The sequence below is a fragment of the Equus asinus genome, chromosome 24 (assembly GCF_041296235.1).
Source record: "Equus asinus isolate D_3611 breed Donkey chromosome 24, EquAss-T2T_v2, whole genome shotgun sequence".
In the NCBI taxonomy this organism is placed as follows: domain Eukaryota; kingdom Metazoa; phylum Chordata; class Mammalia; order Perissodactyla; family Equidae; genus Equus; species Equus asinus.
Window position 1 is genome coordinate 27881529 of NC_091813.1, and position 14020 is coordinate 27895548.

The 14020-nt window shown below is 45.2% G+C and overlaps 1 protein-coding gene across 8 annotated transcripts in view; it reads left to right on the forward strand.

Moving 5' to 3' along the window:
* The window catches only part of ANKRD6 (ankyrin repeat domain 6), a 173562-nt gene that overhangs the window by 90844 nt on the left and 68698 nt on the right, over positions 1-14020 (forward strand). The gene's annotated exons all lie outside the window — the stretch shown is intronic.

The following is a 14020-nucleotide window of genomic DNA, read 5'->3' on the forward strand; positions in this document are numbered from 1 at the left end:
AACTGATTTTAGCAGCTATGTCGACTCCCCAACAAAGCCATGAAAATTTAAGGGAAGAAATGTTTGCACAGTCAGAATTTTTCACGTGTATGTAGATAATTTCTGAAAAAGGAACCGTACAACATGCCAGTGATCTTCCAAAAGTTGAAAAAAAAAAAAGCTGAAAGTGATGTGATGACTTTTTTTTTAATTGCATCAAAGGATATTTAGGAAAAAAGACAAGAAAACAAGGAAACAATAGCGGGAAGCCCACGTTGCATAGGATCTTCTGGCTGTGATTGGCATTCACCAAGACGAGCAGCCCCGAGGACCCTGAAGGGGAACACCCCATGCAGTCAACCTTCAGTCGTCGGTGATTAGAGGATAAATTTTGAACTGCCATCCCTGAAACATTAATTTTCAGGAAACTTCGATTTATGGGGTACTGCTAGCATTGCTAAGAGTGATAACTAGAAGGATCTTGTTACAACTTGTCATTTGGGGGATTACATGTAATGTGTTCCACAACAGATTGAGGCAGGTGTAGGGGGCAATGGGTGATATGGCAAGATTGGATCTTGGAGATGGGAAACTCCCATTATCACACCTTTCTCCTGCCACCTCCAGCAGGAGGCAGCATTCAGAGGTAGGCCCATGGGACCTGCCTTTTCTTTGCCTGCAGCCCGTGGTGTTAATGACCTTGCTCATACTTGAGAACGAAGGGGTAGAGTGGGAAGCCATCAAGCATGGTGTCTTGTTCCCAGGCCTCTGGGGGTATTGGAGGGGTGGCACCCTGCCCAGCTGGTTCTCAGCCAGCAAGGGCTCCCTGGTAGCAGCTGCTTGACAGCTCATCCCCAAGGACTCTGGAAACAACTCGTGCCGTCTCTGTTTCTCTGCTTGTTGATATTTCTTCCTTTATGGCAGGATTTCCCCCTTTTGACTGAACAGCAAACTTCACCAGTTTAACTCCTTATATAATATTATATAGAAAATTATATCCTTTTTTTCCTTTTTCTCCCCAAATCCCCCCAGTTGTATATTTAGTTGTATATTTATTTTTTTACTTGTGGGTCCCTCTAGTTGTGGAATGTGGGATGCTGCCTCAGCGTGGCCTGATGAACGATGCCATGTCCATGCCCAGGATCCGAATAGGCGAAACCCTGGGCTGTCGAAGTGGAGCGTGCAAGCTTAACCACGTGGCCACGGGGCGGGCCCCAGAAAATTATGTCCTTTAATGAGCCTGATAGAAATCATTGGTGAGTATATCCCAGGAATGTCAAAGGGACACTTGCTAAGAGCCAGTTTCCACTATTTCTGTCACTTTAACATCAGCAGTAGTCCATTGGGCACTTGACGTGTGTTATCACTGTGCCAAACACTTTAGTACCTTGTTTGAGTCTCACAATAGCCATGTGAGATAATTCTTTTTTTTTTTTTTTTTTGAGGAAGATTAGCCCTGAGCTAACTACTGCCAATCCTCCTCTTTTTGCTGAGGAAGACTGGCCCTGAGCTAACATCCATGCCCATCTTCCTCTACTTTATATGTGGGATGCCTACCACAGCATGGCTTTTGCCAAGTGGTGCCATGTCCACACCTGGGATCCGAACCAGTGAACCCCTGGCCACTGAGAAGCAGAATGTGCGAACTTAACTGCTGCGCCACCGGGCAAGACAATTCTTTTATTATCTCCATTTTACAGAGGAGGAGACAGGCTTAGCATGCTTAAATGACTTGCCCACAGCATAATGCCTGCAGCAGATTGGAGTCAAGTCCATGTCTGTCTGATTTCAGTGCCCTGGCACTTAACCTGACTTTTATTTTTAATTGAGCTATATTTCACATACCATAAAATTTGCCCTTTTAAACTATAGTTTAGCGATTTTTACTGTATTCACAAAGGTGTGCAACCATCACCACTATCTAATTCCAGAACGTTTTCATCACCCCAAAAGAAACCCCATACCTATTTAGCAGCCATTCCCCATTCTCCTCTCCCCCTTCCTGCCAATCACTAATCTACTTTCTGTCTCTATGGATTTGCCTATTCTGGACATTTTGTGTAAATGCAAACACACAATATGTGATCTTTTGTGTCTGGCATCGTTTATTTAGCTTAATGTTTTCAAGACCCATCCAAGTTATAGCATGTCAGTAGTTCCTTCGTTTTTTATGGCTGAATAATATTCCACTGTATGAACATACCACATTTTGTTTGTCCATTCACCAGTTTATGGACATTCGAGTTGTTTCCACTTTTTGGCTATTATGAATAATGCTGCTGGGAACATTTGTATACAAGTTTTTGTCTCGTCATGAGTATTCAGTTTGCTTGAGTATGTATATACCTCAGAGGGGAATAGCTGACTCTTATGGTATGACTTAACTGGACTTTTATTTGAAAACTCTTGAGTCTTCTTCTCAAATCATAAAAATAAAGTAGTTTCTGAGGCAGTGTTTTAGAAGATAGGCTCCTGAAGGGTTTTTTCCTCTGTAGCTTTTGTATTATGTTGATAAAATTGTCCAGTGGCCAGCAGTGTTGTTGTCAAGGAGGGTGATACCAAGTCTCAAGGTGTGGCCCAGAGAACACAGGCTTTACATAGCAAAAGTGATGTTTCCATTTCCATCTCCCATCATTGGAATACATTCAAGTGCTTGTTAAGTCTAATTTGATAAAAACAAGTCATGGCCCAAATGAAATGCTGTTCTTGGTGTTTTCTCTTTTCCATCAGTTGGGCAGGTGATGCAGGCCCAGTGGGTGGTGCGATTTGCTTCTGTGGTGGAGGGCAGGGCTGCTGGTGACCTGGAGCGGAAGCCTGTGCCAACTTCAGCAGCCTCCTCTGCTGGTAATTTTTCAGTTAACAATATTCAGGCAATATTCTTTTGCTCTAAAATACTTATAAAAAATAACGAAAGCAAACTAGAATTAAAGGTTTATTCTTCTTCCTTGGCTTTTTGAGGCATAGCTTCTCAGTGATGAGTCATAGACAGAAACCCAGAGCCCACCACTCCTGCCTCTGGGACTCTCACAGGCCCTGTGTGATTCACACAGACGGACGGGATACATCTGGATGTAAGAAATCTGCATTGAGACATCTACTAAAGTTGAACATACATATATATGCATACCTATGACCCAAGAATTCCACTCCTAGGTACACATGCATGTATGTGTATTCACCAAAAGACATGCAGATAAGAATGTTCATAGCAGCACTGTTGTCAATATACAGAATGTCAGGCTACCCAGAAGCCCATCAACAGAAGAATGGACAGGTGAATTGTGGGTTATTCACATGCTACAACACTGTACAGCAGTGAGAATGAAAGGAGTATGACTAAGAGAACAGTATGGATGAATCTCACAAGTAAAATGTGGAGGGGAAGAAGCCAGGCAGCAAAGGACACATCCTATTTGATTCTATTCATATAAAGTTCAAAAATAGGCAAAACTAATCCGAGATGTTAAATCAGGGCAGGACTGCTCCTAGTGGGCAGTGATCAGAAGGTCCTGAGGGGGCTTCTGGGACTCTGGTCCTTTCTTCTCTCGATCAGGCGCTCGTTACACAGGTCTGTTCTGTTTTTGAAAGTTCAACACACGATACACTTATGATTTGCACACTTTTCTGTATATTGTAAATTTTAAAAAGGAAGAATGAATATATACACACTTACATAATATATACATATGCATAATTATTTTCAAGTTTTCCCCACCTCTGGCTTTACTTCTAAAATTAAATGTTGTTAAACTGATACAGACTGTGGAAACGTAATAAGTATGTTCTGTCAAAAGGAATCCCTGCGTTAATTCAAGTATCTGATGAGCAGAGACTGGGCTATGTGGAACACTTCTGGTTTGGGAAGGGGTGGGAATTGGGAGGGGTTGAGCTTGAGCGGCCCCCCACCCCGTCAGTAGCTGCGCTTCACACTGCTGTGCTCCCTGCCTCCTCGTGTTGTCCTTCCTCCTCTGTGCTCTCTCCCACCTCCCCACCTCTCCCCTTCTTTTTTCCTCTGTCACCCTCTTCCTACTATGCTCTTTGTTTGGACACTGGGCCACAGATAAATGATCATCAGAGAGGTGATCTGCCTGAAGTTGGAGAATGCACGATTCTGTCCTCGCCCAGTGTTTTGGGAGAACCTTCCAGAAGGGCCGTCAGGACAGGAATATCCACCTAGGAGAGGGTCTGTGGATTCTCCCCAAGGACTGGGTCCCAGGGAAGAGCTAAGCCCGAGAGCGAAAGCTCCACCACCTACCAGAACGAATCCAGACTCCCCGTTTGCTGAAGAGGAAGGGCAGCCTCCTGCTCTGAGAAATGAGCGGAGAGGGAGGGCACGTCTTCACGGGGGCTCGCACACGCAGGGGTCTTGTGCTTTGTGACTTCTCAGGTTGACCTCTCTCCTGAAGACTGCAGAAGCTCAACTAATTAAGTACATTTTCGTTGTGGAAATAATTTGACTGTGAAAATAATGAGATAATCCTGAGGGAGATAACTATTTTAAGATTATTTAAAACTCTCGGGAATGAATATCTCTGGGGCTAATTCTGGGCATGTAATAAGCAATTCAAGGTCAATGTCATTTCTGTTCCTGCTGCCTTCACCGTCGGAACCTCTTCTCCTTGTCAAGATGTGGCAGAATTTTAATTTCAAATAATGCACAATAACTGATGATGATGACAGTTGGATGTTTGTCACGTGATATAATTATTGGCGAAAGAATTTAGTGGACCAAACTTGCTCATGGTTAATCTATGACAGAAACTTAAAATATGGACAATAGCCAGCTTTAGGGAAAGTCTTGGCTGGGAAATAACCAGGGATAGGGAGACGCTGAATATGAGGGAAGCTGACTTCAGGAAGGGCATTCCTGTGAAGCCTGCCCTCCACCTAGTAGGTCCTCACTTTCCTGGGGGTCGAAGTTTGCTATGTCAGAGTCTATCTTCCTGAGCGCCATATTGTGTGTGCACGTCTGGTGGTTGGTGTGTGATGGGGAGAGAACCACAGAGCCTCCTGGACGGCTGGCTCTACTTGAAGTCCTAATTCCTCTCCTCTGCAGGGGCACTTGATCCCAGCAAAGCTGTGCGCTCAAGCCAAACGCTGTGTCATGCTGTGCGCTGAGTAAGGCCAGGGGACCAGACTCTCCCTGGGGCAGCCCCTAGGAATATAAAGAAGAGGTGAAGGTAGGAGAAATAGGAAGGATTAAATGTTGGGAAGGATTTGGAAATCTAATTAGAGCATTGAGCCTCCTGTTGACTTTATTGGTGCACACATGCTCACCTGGTATTTCCTGAGTGCTTCCTCTGTGCCAAATGCTTGGTCAGTGCTTGTCATCCACTCCCACGAGTAATCGTTTTAGCTACCCTGTGAAATGGTAGCTACCACTGTATCCCCATTTTACAGATGAGGACATTAAGGCCCAAGAAAGTTATATAACCTGCCCAGGGTCATGAAACACACTCTGGGTGGAGTATTTAAAAAGACCCTCTTGTCCCCTTGCTTCTCCCTAGTCCTGCCTCAGATACCCTCGGAAGGGAATTGAGATGAGGGATCCAAGTATGTCGTCTACTGCGAACAGTGGTACTGGTGTTTCCAGACCATTGGTCTCTTCTTGTAGGTGATGGACGGTATTACCAGCAAATCACATCTAACCTAGACATGCTTGCTGAGAGTCGCGGATTTTAAAAAGAGTTCTTGCAGAAAGTCATGTGGGTTCGGGGAAATGGGGGTTGGGAAGGAGGGGTGGCGTGCAGCATAGTATCTGGAATTTCTAGTGTCCGATGGCTGTTATGTTAAGGAATGCTTTGTTGACAGAGCGATTGAATAAAATGGGACCCGTGCAATGAAGACCAGGTCCAGTAGAGGTGCCATTTCTGGAGGGTCTCATAGCAGACATTGATAAGCAGAATCAAAACAAATTCTAGTGGCACGCCACAGTTGATGTTTACTTCTGAGCAGATGACACTCATGTTAATCACAGGCTTCCCTTTGCCGTATTTGGATTGTGTTTGCAGGGTTGCATTCAGACACTTAATTCCTGGCTAGGAGGGCAAGTACATGTTTTGGTTTTTTGTGTGCAGAGTTGGGAACTGACAGCCTGACGTGGCTTTCTTTCAGTTTAGTGGTGTTTCCTGTGGGTAGACTACAGAGTACTCAGCCTGAGTTGGCTGCCAGTTGGAGAGACCCCAGTGACGGTGGCTCTCCACCCTCAAAGGCATAAGCCAGGTTCTCTTGCTGGCGTCATACTGTTACCAAGTGCTTCCCTACTGTACTATCTCATTCCTGAAGGAATGAGCGAAGGACATTTTAGAGGACTATGTAGCCAGTAGAATGCTCGTAGCCCCTGGAACCTGAATGTCCCTCAGACAGTAGTGAGGGACCGCTTGGTTACAACAGCATTTGCAAGTGTTGAAGTGACGGAGTGGAGTCCTGGCTCTCAGCCATGAAGGCGTGGGTGTGTGTGAGTGACTTAAAAGAGGAAGCACAGCCTGTGATTGTAAGTGACCCAGACAGGTAATTGATGAAGAGTTATTGAGCATCCATTATGTATAATGCATTTGCATTAGTTTCCTGTGACTGCTGTAACAAATTACCACAAACTAGGTGTCTTAAAATAACAGAAATTTATTCTCTCATCTTCTGGAGGCCAGAAGTCTGAAATCAAGGTGTCAGCTGGTCTGTACTCCCTCTGGAGGCTCTAGGACATAGTCCTTCCTTGTCTCTTCCGTCCTCTGATTTCTCTGGGTGTTCCCTGGCATGTGGCCACATCCCTCCAGTCTCTGCCTCTGGGGTCACATGGCCCCTCCTCTTCTGCTTTGAAACTCTGTCTCTCTTCTGAGGATACATGTGATGGCATTTAGGACCTACCCAGATAGTCCAGGATAAGCTTCTCCTCTCAGGGTCCTTAACATAATCACGTCTTTTGTCACACAAGTTAATCCTCACAGGTTCTGGGGATTAGGGTATGGACATCTGTTTCTGGGTGCCACCATTCAACTCACTGCAGCATTCATTAATTTATTTGGACACGTGAAAAAATAAGAGCAGGTCCTTGCTCTGTAGGAGTTCCTGATCCAGTTGGATGAGCGTAGGTATACTTTTTGTTCACAAGCACTTATTGTTCACATGCCAGGCTGCGTGCTTGCACTGGATTTGCACAGAGGAATGAGGCACTGCCCCTGTGCTACAGAAGCTGAGTCTTAGCGGAAAGGCTTTGTAAACTAGGCTCCTCCTAAAGAATTTCAGGCTCATGTGGTCTAGTGCTTTTATGGAGGTTTTCAAAGAAGCACAATCCAAAGACCAAAAATAATTTGAAAAAAAAACAGTAATCATTTACTTGTTGTTCTCAAAAATTAAAGGCAACCTGCTTCATAGACCCCTAGAAACAATTTTCGCATCCCATTTTCTTTCCCCAATTCTCTCACATTCATAATGTTCAGAAGCCTGTTTACCGCCACTCTTGGGAAACTCTTGTTCCATCCTCCATCCCTCGTGGCACTCCTCTCTCTCTCTCTCTCTCTCTCTCCCTCTCTCTGTCTGTTTCTCTCTCTCTGTTATATAGATTAGCTCAGCCTCTCTTGACAAGTCAGCCTTCAGCCTTCTCCTTTCCGATCTCTCCAGCCTCTCCTCTAGTTCTGCATCCTAAAGCCCAGGAACCTCTCTGGCTAGGGTAGTCTGCTTAGAAGGGGTGGTAAACGGAGAAGACTTTTTAATCAGAAGGTAGGAAGAGAGGCCAAGAATATGGACATCACTCAATTGCAGTTCAGTTTGTGAGTACCACAGTGGGAGAAAAACATACATTATTTTGTACTGGCCTCATTCAGTCTTTCTAGCAACAATCTAGTGAGTAAAAACTGTTATTCATCCTGTGTTATACATGAGGAAATGACTTTGGACTCGTTAAGTAAGCTGCCCAAAGTAAGTGGCCCGGCTGGGGTTTGGGCTCAAGATACCTGAGATCTTGGTCACTGGGGACCTGGAGGGCAGAGTAGCATTGGAAGAATCTTCTGAGAGGATACCTTGAATCAGGTTTGAAGGATAAGAAGGAGTTTGGGAAAGATCTAAAAAGCATTCTAAGCAAAAATGACAGGATGGTGCTTTTAAGGTGTGCTGTGTACCCTTGTGGCCAAGCCAGGGTGCAGGGTGGGTGAGGCGTCGGAAAAAGAGGTGGTTGGAGACTGAGGCTGAGAGCAGACCATGCATGGTTTGTGTATCGCTGGACTTTGATCTAGGGAATGTGAGCCACTGAGGGTTATAAGCAGAAGAGGAACTCTATGGCATTTCTGTTGTAAAAAGAGCATTCTGACATCAGTGATCACAACATTGAGTCTGGGGAGGGGGTGGGCAGGATATGAAGCAGAGAGACCAACATGGCAGAACGGCTTCCACATGTAAACTTCAGTCCTATAATTAGTCACCCCTAACCCCCTGTTCACATAAAATGCTCTTTGACAAGAGGCCCAGAGGAAGAGAGGTCCATAGACAAAGATAAAATAATTGGCACCAAACACCTAGGCGCTACCACCCAGCAAACCACTGCCTGGCAGATAAACACGGTGTTAATGACTCCTCCTGCATTGCAGCTCAGCTGCTCTTCTCCATCTTCGCCGTCTTGAAACCAGCTGGAGGAGAAGGGTTAGTTTCTCATTGGTCCCTTTCTTCTAACACTGACACATCAGAAGGGGGAGCTCATCTCTCATTGGACCAGTGATCTCTGAGGCCCAGATAGAGGAGAGAGAATTTAACCACTGTTGGCTCAGTGGCTCTGTCTTTCCTGAGGGTCAAGTTTAAGAAACACCAACAAAAATCTGGCCAGATTGTGTTGACTTTTATAAAGTTGTCTTTTATTGAGGATACATTTTGAGCCAAAGTACACTCACTGTCTGAATCCTGGCCTTGGCTTCTACTTTTCCCCTAGGTAAAGACTGAGCTACAGAAGCAGATTCCATTACAGAAGCTGAAACCTACTTCACCTCTCTCATCCCAATTTCTAAGGTTAGACAATCACAAACAGAATTCCAAGAAACATCTTCACTGTCCAGTTGGAGACCACTGATAGTTGAGGTAAGAAAGGATGACAGCCTGAATCAAGGCAGTGGCAGTGCAACTGGAGAAGAGAGAATAGATGGAGGAACCTTTAAGTAGTAGCCAGACAACCATGCTTATGTTTACTGAGCACTTCCCAGGAGCCAGGCATTGTACAGCACCTGTATTATCTCATTTAATCTTTGATACAACCTAGTGAAGTAGTAATTGTTATTCTTTCTGTTTTACACATGAGGAAACAGGCTTAGAATCATTAAGAAATTTGCCCAAAGTAAGTGGCTGAGCTGGGGTTTGAGCCCAGGTGATCTGACTTCAGAGCTTGCATTTTTAATCTCTGTGTCTTGCTGTCTCAAATCAGGAGGATTTGGTAATTTATTGACTGTGGGGGTGGGGAAAGGAGAATAAGAGGAATGGGGGGAGTGTTCCAGATTAGGGAAACAGGCAGATAGATGAAAGGTGGAGCCCCTCACCAAGATGGGGACACAGGAAAAGGGATGGGGTTAGAAAGAAGGATGATGATTTGGTCATACACATGTTGATAGCGGACATCCAAGTAAGACGTTTGTTAAATTGGTTGGGTGTTTAAAATACGGAGCTTCAGAGAAAGCGATTAAGGCTAAAGAAGATTTGAAGCAGTTTGTATCTAGGCAACAGAGGAGCATGTGGGCAGCAAGTGTTGGGCAGGGGGGGTGTGTGTGTATTGAGATCTTCTGGAGAAGAAAATGAGCAGAGAAGACGAAGGATAGAATCTCAGGGACCTGCAACATTTAAGGGACCAGTGAAAGAAGAGCCCTTGAATGAGAGAAAGAAATAGTCCAAGGGATGGTGAGAGAATGAGGAGAGAGTGGGTCACAGAAACCAAAGGAGGAGGAAGTGTGATGAAAGAGTGGGGTGGTAGCAGGGCCTAATGCAACAAAGAAATCATACAGGTAAGAACTGAAAGGTACCATTGCATTTGGCAATAGGTCAATGTAGAACCAGCTGGTGAGGATGCAAAATGTTAGAGCCGCTTTGGAAGACAGGATAGCAGTTTCTTACAAAGCTGATAATTGTCCTACCGTGTGATTCAGCAGTTGTATTCGTTGGTATTTACCCAAATGAGACAAAAACTTATGTTCCTGCAAAAACCTGCACATGGATGTTTATGGCAGCTTTATTCATAGTTGCCAAAACTTGAAAGTAACCAAGATGTCCTTCAATAGGTGAATGGATAGACATACTGTGATACATCCATACAATATTATTCGGCGCTAAAAGGAAGTGAGCTATCTAGCCATGAAAAGACATGGAGGAACCTTAGATGCATATTGCTAAGTGAAGGAAGCCCGTCTGGAAAGGCTATATACTGTATGATTCCAACTATATGACAGTCTGAAAAAGGCAAACCTATGGAGACAGTAAAAAGATCAGTGCTTGTCAGGAGTTGACAGGGAGGGAGAAGTGAATAGATGGAACATCAGGCCAGTGAAACCATTCTGTGTGATACTGTAATGGTGGATACATGTCATATATTTGTGCAGACTCGTGGACCTGAATGACGGGAAGAGTGAACCCTAATGTAAATCACGGACTTTAGTTAATAATAATTTATCAATATTGACTCATCAATAGTAACAAATGTACCTCACTAATGCAAGATGTTAACAAGGGGGGAAACTGGGGGGGCGTCAGGGGAAGGGATATGGGTGAGGGGCTATATGGAAATTGTACTTTCTGCTCGGTTCTTCTGTAAACCTAAAACTCCTCTAAAAAATAAAGTCTATTAATTAAAATAAAAAGAAAGAAGGAAAGAAGAAAGGAAGGAATAAAAGAAGAAATGAAGGAAAGAAGAGAAACCAAGCCACGGACATTCAGTCTTGAAAGTGTAGCATGGACCCATCATTATAATTAATCCAATCCTGTGTGCTTGACCTCCAAGTAGGGAAAAAACCTGACTAGTCTCTCTTCTGCTTACCAGCTTCTAGGGCTCCCCATCACAAGGACAAGGTACAGTCCAGTGTCTTTGGCATGATGTGAAAATTTTTCCACAGCCTGACTTTGCACCCTCATCTCCGGTCATTGCCTATGTGTTATAAGCTCCAGCTGCGAAAGTCTCTTTCCTGCTCATGACACGCACTTGCAGACCACTCTCCCTGTGCTCTTGCTGTTTCCTCTGTTGTGTCCTCCCCCACTTCTCACCTCACAAAACCCTCTTTTCTCCCCAGCACATCAAGCAAGAAAGATCTCTCTCCCAGTTTCCATAGTTCTTTGTGCCCATCTCTTCAATAAATGCTTAATATACCACAAAATCAACGAGAAACGGTTTAGTAGGAAAATTGGGGGCAGAAAGAAGCCAGATCAAAGCAGATTTCAGGAGTGGGTAGGAGTCGAGATATGAATACATGGATCATGACTACCTTCTGAGGATTGGTTTTGTTTGTTTTGTTTTGTCTTTAGCATTTGTGGTTTTACCCAGCAGAGATTGAGTGTAGTGAGAAGAAAATTCCTGGGGTGGCTGTGGTGCTGTCCAACGCTTGGGTGCTGACAGATCTGTGTCACTGTGTAGGGGCTGTCTTGAGATCAGCAATTCTTCTGGCCCCGGGACCTGTGGTCCTCAATTTTGGGAGGAAGTGAGAGAGGAGAATGACTGCATGCCCTGTTTGTTATCTCTTGGAGCTTCTGGAGCCATAGCCTGCTTCGTCTGTGGGGAAAGGAATAAAGTTTGCTCACTTGGTTGGCACCTCCTCTGTTTCTTATGAGATCCACAGGCTCCTGAAGACCAGTTAATGATTAGAAAAAGCTATTGATTATTAGTTTTTCTATCATCCACTTAATGGACATTAAAGCCTAACTATGTGCCAGATAACCAAAACAGGGTTCCCGCCCTCAAGGAGTCCAGTCTAACCAGGAAGACCAACCTTGAGCCCATGCCAGCAGTTACTGTGGGAGAGCTGTCTTGGTCAGCTTGGGTTGCCATGACAAGATGCCTTAGACTGGGGGGCTTAAACAACTGGAATTTATTTTCTCACAGTTCTGGAGACTGGAAGTCCCAGATCAAGGTCCAGCAGGGTTCAGTTTTGGGTGAGGACGCTTCCTGGCTTGCAGATGGCCACTTTCTTTCTGTGTCCACACATGACCTTTCCTCTGAGCAGGTGGGGTTGCGGGGTAAAGAGAGAGAGAGAAGAGACTCCATGGTGGACACTGATCCTTATCAGTTGAGCGCCCCACCCTTATGACCTCATTTTACCTTAATTACACCACACTGGGTACACTCCTGAAGGCCCTGTTTCCAAATACGGTCACACTGAGGGTTAGGGCTTCAACGTATGAAGTTTGGGGGCAGAGTTCAGTCCATAGGAGGAACTTGAAGAAAACTGTAGCGACACAGGTGAGGGTGTGCTCATCTTGTCTGGGGAAAGATGGGGCAGCAGGAGGCTCAGCAATGACTCTTGGTCTGGATTTTGAGCGTGTGGGTCATTTGCTATGTAATCTGTGTCCAGCTCCAACTTGGGGGCTCTGGTGACCCAGCAGTGCCCAGCAGCCAACAAGAGATGATTGTCCTATGTGAAAAGGGGAGGTCTCTACGTCACAGCTTCCTGTCAGCTACAGTTTTATTCAGTGATATGTCCTTATGCCTCTGATATCATTTTTACATTTGTTAGCAGCTTTTCTTGATGGTAGGGTATGCCATAGGTTTCTGATGTCATTCAGGTCTCACTGCCACAGCCTTTATATGCCTCTTGTAAAGGTGATTATTTCGAAGATTCATTACCTGTCAAATTCAGAAGAGAATAGTTGCTGTACTTGACGTGGCTCAGGAAATAAGCATACATGTTCCTCTGCAGCAGTGGGGTGTGTAGAATGAGTCGTGGGCTTGCCCAAAAGGCGCATCTCCACCTCTATGGTTTCTGTCTTGCAGATAGCCCTGGTGGACAGCAGGCTCTGTGAGCAATGAGTGCTGTCCTGTCATGGATAGTATTGTGTTGAGGGTCCCTCCCTGTGGACTGTGTATTCTCAGAAGGAGGAAATGTCCCAGAGGCTTTGGGAAATGAACCACCTCTTGCTTTATACTTCTGTCGCATTTGGTTTGCATTCCTTCTCTGGCATCTGGCCTTTTGGGCCCTGATCAAGGCTTTTCAGGGCCAGATGATGAGATTCTTCAAAGTAGGGAGTGAGTCACATTCATCTCTTTTCTAACCTCACTTGTCCTCCCATGATGACTGCAGTGTCCCAGGAGGGACCATTTTGGCGTGAACTAGTATGAGTGTGGTGTAGTGAAAATAAGAGTGTCCTTCTGCTGACACTCGTCTTCCCAGTGGAGTTCCATCTCTGCAGCACACTGCCTGAGTCCCTGGCTCTTTTCCTGGCCTTGGTGTGAGCCACATAGTGGTCAAAGTGGAGTCCCAGCCCACACCCTCAGGAAAGTGGGGGCGAGGCCTTGAGCAGGGGGTATGCTCAGGGGGTTTGCACTGACAGAGTAGAGTTATTTTCCCATCTCCAGGACCAACAATTCTGGCTTTAGAAATGAGGAAAAAGTGGTGATATTGTCTTGGGTCAAAATGAAAACCCTCTTCCTTTCTATGATCGCTCCACTTGGCAAGTTGGTTTTCTGTTTCCTCAACAAGTGGTCCGAGGAGACACCTATGATGTTTAGTGCTGTGGACAGCACTTGAAGCTGCTTTGCTCCCTGTTTGCTCCCTTCCCCCTTCCCTGCAGAGACTCTGTTCAGAGGAGGATTTGTGAGATAAACTATGGGTTTACAAACGTCGAGAACAGCTGCTCAGCCAGCCCCTTGTCTCCTGCGCTGCTGCAGTCACTGTGCTGGAACTCTCTGCCAAGGAGGGTGGAGTGTCTGCGTCTCCTCTGTGAGCTCCCACAAAGTGAGCATTTCCCTAACTGGTATGATAAAGGCAGTTCATTACAGATTTTGACTGTTGCTGCATCCTACCTCCCTTAGAACCAGCACATTCATCTCTTCTCTGTGCATGACTGCTGAGAGAATGCAAACTTGGTTTCTCTG